This window comes from Phascolarctos cinereus, unplaced genomic scaffold (genome assembly GCF_003287225.1).
Source record: "Phascolarctos cinereus isolate Bilbo 61053 unplaced genomic scaffold, phaCin_HiC Scaffold_726;HRSCAF=1367, whole genome shotgun sequence".
In the NCBI taxonomy this organism is placed as follows: domain Eukaryota; kingdom Metazoa; phylum Chordata; class Mammalia; order Diprotodontia; family Phascolarctidae; genus Phascolarctos; species Phascolarctos cinereus.
This window is the reverse complement of record NW_027556098.1, coordinates 291,995,114-292,000,337: the sequence shown is the minus strand read 5'-3', so window position 1 is coordinate 292,000,337 and position 5,224 is coordinate 291,995,114. Positions and strand designations below refer to the sequence as shown.

Here is a 5,224-nt window from a genome sequence, read left to right as displayed (position 1 = left end):
TCCAAAAATAGAATGTTTTTATATAGTCATTTGGATGTTGCCTCCTACTCTGTGGAACACTGTAAGTGTTTAATGCACACTGACTTAGTAGGTTAAGGAAATGGAAAGTTAGGATATTTAGGAGAACATATACGTTAGGTCCACTGATATTAAGAATGAAGGTAGAGAAGGGGTAGGTAGGTGGCACAGTGGATAGAGCACCGGCCCTGGAGTCAGGAGAAGCTGAATTCAAATCCAGTCTCAGACACTTGACACTTCCTACCTGTGTGACCTTGGGCAAGTCACTTGATCCCAATTGCCTCACTATATATATATATATATATATATATATATATATATATATATATATATATATAAAGAATCAAGGTAGAGAGAATAAGTCTATGAATCAGGCACTAAAGTCATTGAGGAAGGAAGGAAAATGTCCTGGGAGTTAGTAGATAACCACCACAAGAACATGGATTGGCTAAGAAATTTAAATAGCATCTCAAAGGAGAAGGGATTGAATGAGAGTGGTAGAGAGGAGAATCTAGAATTAGCAATGAGGAAAAAGGAGCATTGTCTTCCCCATAAGGACCAATCAATGAGTTATAAGTGAAATGTAGCCAGTACAAGAAAGGACATCCAGGGGCATTGGGTTACTAGGCTAGAACCAGTTCTCAGTAAATATCAGATAATGGAAAGCAAGAACCAGTGAGGTGTAAAATAAAATGTTTGTTAATTATGGCGCAGAACTTCCAAAGGACTCAATGGAAAAGTCAGATAGATGTAGAATGGGATATTAGGAAGGTAAGTCTGAAGTAGATAGAAAAATGTGTAGGAAAGCTGGGTTAATGGAGTGGGGGTTGTTCTTGAGCAATCAAGGTGTTCAGTATTACTTCAATAAAGAGAGGGAAAGAGGATGGGAGAATGCTAACTAATGTGGAATGCGGCCAGGCAGAATATCAATGGATGGGGAGAAGTCTACTGATGAAGCCAGGTTATTACAAGATTCAATGTCAGCCTTCCAGTACCTGCCACAGCCCTCAACTTCCCAGCCTCACGGTAGATAATGTTGCTATGTCCTGGGAGGCATCAAAAAGCCAACCTAATGAGCAGGTCACTTCAGAAGGCAGGAGGTGTTATGTCTTGGAAGTATTGGAAACCTGTACTGTTGGGATAATAATATTGGGGTATTAGGGTAATAATATAAACTATGTTTTGAGTTTGTTCTATGAAGCACTTAAGGTATGCGAAGGGTATTGAAACCAAGAAGTGATCTATAAATATAAATATTTTAATGATCTGGTGTTTCATTATGGTGTAGAGGTGATCTTTGGCTCTCAAAGAGCATGCCAGTATAGCATAAGCTCTGACAGCTCCTACAAAACTAGGATAGCTTCAGGTATGATTCTAATGATAAAATGGATGCCTGACAAAAGAGGACCATCCAAGATAAAGCCACAGAGGCTCATCACCAGAAGGACAGTTACTAAGGAATGAATTTTTTTTGTTTACAACTCATAGAATGCATTTAATTAGAAATAGAGCAGTTGTGAGTGTTTCAATGAAGAGAGTATCCACATCAATAAATTACCTAATTTAAATACTGAAGTATACTTAGTAATATTAGACATCCAAATGGAAAAAGGAGAAGTATGTCAAAAGTAAAGCAAGAAAGAGAACAGAGACAAAAACATAGGCTAAATATGTATGAAAAAGGAAAGGGGGTAAAAGGTAAAAGTAGAAGTTCTGGCAGTCGCAGCTGCTGTAGCCGCTGGAATCGCCGCCTGCGCCTGCTACTCTCGCTAGTGGCCTTCCTCTACGGCCAGCGGCCGTGGCTCCTTGCCTCGGACCCTATGCCCAGAGCCCAGCGGCAATGTGGCGTCCCAGGCCGCCGCACGGCAGCACCCCCAACTGCTCCAGGTCGAGTCCATTTGCGCTGATACTCAGATATCCTTCTCATCTCGCTTGGGCTACTGGGCCCCTGCCTGACGTGACCGACTCTGTCAAGGAGACAGAAAAGGAGCAGTTCTGTAAACTGTATGTAGGAGACCTAAGCTTTGAAACAACAGAAGAAAGTTTAAGAAACAGCTATGACCAATGGGGTAAATTCATAGACTATGTGGTTATGAAGGATCCTGCAAGCAAAAGATCAAGGGAATTTGGTTTTGTAACATTTTCATCTACGGCTGAAGTGCATGCAGCCATGTCTGTGAGACCTCATTCAATTGATGGGAGAATGGTTAAGCCAAAAAGGTCTCAGGGAGGAATCTGGAAAACCTGGTGCCCATGTTACTGTGAAGAAACTGTCTGTAAATTAAAGAAGACACTGAGGAACATCACCTTAGAGATTACTTTGAAGAATATGGGAAAATCGATACTATTTTTTTTTGTCTTTTGGCTAGGCAATGGGATTAAGTGACTTGCCCAGGGTCACACAGCTAGTATGTGTTATGTGTCTGAGGCTGAATTTGAACTCAGGTTCTCCTGAATCCAGGGCCGGTGCTCTATCCATTGCGCCATCTAGCTGTCACAAAAATCGATACTATTGAAATAATTACAGATAGTCTGGTTAAAAAAGGGGGGGGGGATTGGTTTTGTTACATTTGATGACCATGATCCTGTGGATAAAATTATATTGCAAAAATACCACACCATCAATGGCCATAACGCAGAAGTAAGAAAATCTTTATCTAGACAAGAGATGCAGGAAGTTCAGAGTTTTAGCAGTGGAAGAGAAGGAAACTTTGGTTTTGGAGATTACCGTGGTGGGGCTGGAAATTTTGAACCAGGCCCAGGAAGCAATTTTAGAGGGGGGATCAGATGGATATAGAAGTGGTTGTGAATTTGGATATGGTTACAACGGATACGGTGGAGGACCAGGAGGTGGCAATTTTGGAGATACATAACCTCCTCCATAACCAGGAGGAGGAAGAGGAGGATATGGTGGTGGAGGAGCTGGCTATGGCAACCAGGGTGGGGGCTGTGGAGGTGGTTATGACAACTATGGAGGAGGCAATTATGGAAGTGGGAACTACAATGATTTTGGAAACTAATCAGCAACCTCCAAACTATGGTCCAATGAAGAGTGGAAACTTTGGTGGTAGCAGGAACGTGGTGGTGGTGGGGGGCATATAGTAGAGGGAACTATGGTCAAGGAGGCAGTGGAGGAAGAGGGGGTTATGGAGGGAGGACCTGCTATTGAGATTTTCTGCCTGTGGCCATGGGCTTCACTCTATAAATAGGAGAGGGTGAGAGCCCAGAGATAATGGAACGGCTTCAGATTATCAAAATAACAATGTTAAGGGAACTCCTGTCTCATTCATGCATTAATATACAGTGATAGACACCAGAACAGATGCAGAGAGCAATTTTGTGATTGGATTGGATTATTTCATAACATTACCTTATTGTGGAGGAAGGACCTTAAAAAACACACACACACAAACACACACACAAAAACCACACACATACAATGCCTTTGAGACAGTTTCTTAGCTTTTTAATTGTTGTTTCTTTCTAGTGGTCTTTGTAAGAGTGTAGAAACATTCCTTCTTTGATAATGTTAAATTTGTAAGTTTCAGATGACATGTGAAACCTTTTTTAAGATTTTTCTCAAAGTTATGAAAAGCTATTAGCCAGGATCATGGTGTAATAAGAGATAACATTTTCCTTTAAAGAAATTAAGTGCATATGTGGAGTTAAGAAGATGCTGTACATTTATGATTTAATAAAATAATTTTAAAGGGGAAAAAAAGTAAAGTTCTTATGTGAAAAAATACAAAGTCCTTTTAAAAGGAGGAAGCAACATGGTACTAAAACTTGAAAGCTGAAAAGCAAAAAAGGAACTATCTGCAAGAGATAAACTGTTAGGAAAAGTTTTTGAGTTATCAAGCTTGTATTGATTAAAGAAAGACTACAAATTTCATCAGGGAACAGATGTTACTTATGGGAGTACAAGGTCATTATCTGGCAAATAGTTCAATAAAGTAGCAATGTTCCAACACACGATAATGTGACAAGATTTCAGCACAGTTGTTGGCCAATCAGAATTTCTCAATACCCTTTTATAAAATACACTATAATCATACATGCAATAGATTGTAAATACACATTCAAGAGACTGTAAACATGCATGCAGAAGATTATGGGCCAAATAGTTCTATAAGGCCACATTTTGAGTTTTGAGTTTTAATTATGGATGTATTTATAAAATGCCAGAATTGTTGATTTAACCAATTCAATCGAAAGGGCCATCTATTTTTGCTTATAGTGAAAAAGATAACTGATTTGACTGATTTCTTCTGCTAGCTCTGCTTCTGATTCTCTGAACATATAATCATGCTTCAGCTGCCTTCTTAAGCTGGAAGTTTACTCGGCCCTTTTGGTCTTCTCACTGTGGAGAATCTCTGCCCCTGTCATCCCCTTCTCTCCTTGGTGAGTTCCTCCCAGAATATTCATTTTTTGAAAGGACCCAGGACAGCCATCTTTCATTTCCTCTCTTAGCTTCTCCTTCTTACTCTCTGGAATTTGTCACCATGCACCCATGTGGATACCTTCCCACCACACCCTTTCCAAATTTTTCGGCTATCCCTTCTATGTTGTCTAACCCCATTAGAATGCAAGCTCCTTGAGGTCAGGGACTATTTCTTTTTTCTCGTTATATGTATCCTCAGTACTTAGCTAAGTGCATGGCACGTAGTAAGTACTTAATAAATTATTGATGAGACTTATTTTCTTTTTCCTCAACTAACTGGCTATTCTAGCTTCAAAGAAAAGAAAAAGAGAAGCAATTGAAATTTAAGGTTTGAAAAGTATTTTACTTATGTTTTCTCACTTGGCTCTCATAAGAACACATGAGGGAAGTACGACAGGAATTATTGGCATTTTGCTTGTGAGGATACTAAGGCTCTGAGAGGCTGAATGATTTGCCAGTGGTCACAGATCTGTATAACTGACCCCTGAACGTCTCACTTTTCCCTGCACTAATCTACCCTATACATTGCTAACAGATTAAATTTCTTAAATCACAGCTATTAGTGTGTCATTTTTTTGCTGGCTCATTAGCCATCTAATCTAACTTTGAATATTATTCCCTAGTCCCTCTTCTCTTTTTTCCTCTGCATTTTTAGGATCTCCACCATCTCCTACACATTTAATTATCATCTCATTGCAGATGTCTCAGAAATCTTTATATCCTGTCTCAGTTTCACCCCTGAGCTTCAGTACTGTATTGTCAATG

The 5,224-nt window shown here is 39.7% G+C and overlaps 1 pseudogene; it reads left to right on the top strand.

Moving 5' to 3' along the window:
- Positions 1-723: 723 nt before the first annotated feature.
- LOC110214982 (heterogeneous nuclear ribonucleoproteins A2/B1 pseudogene) lies at positions 724-3,187 on the top strand (annotated as a pseudogene).
- Positions 3,188-5,224: the final 2,037 nt, after the last annotated feature.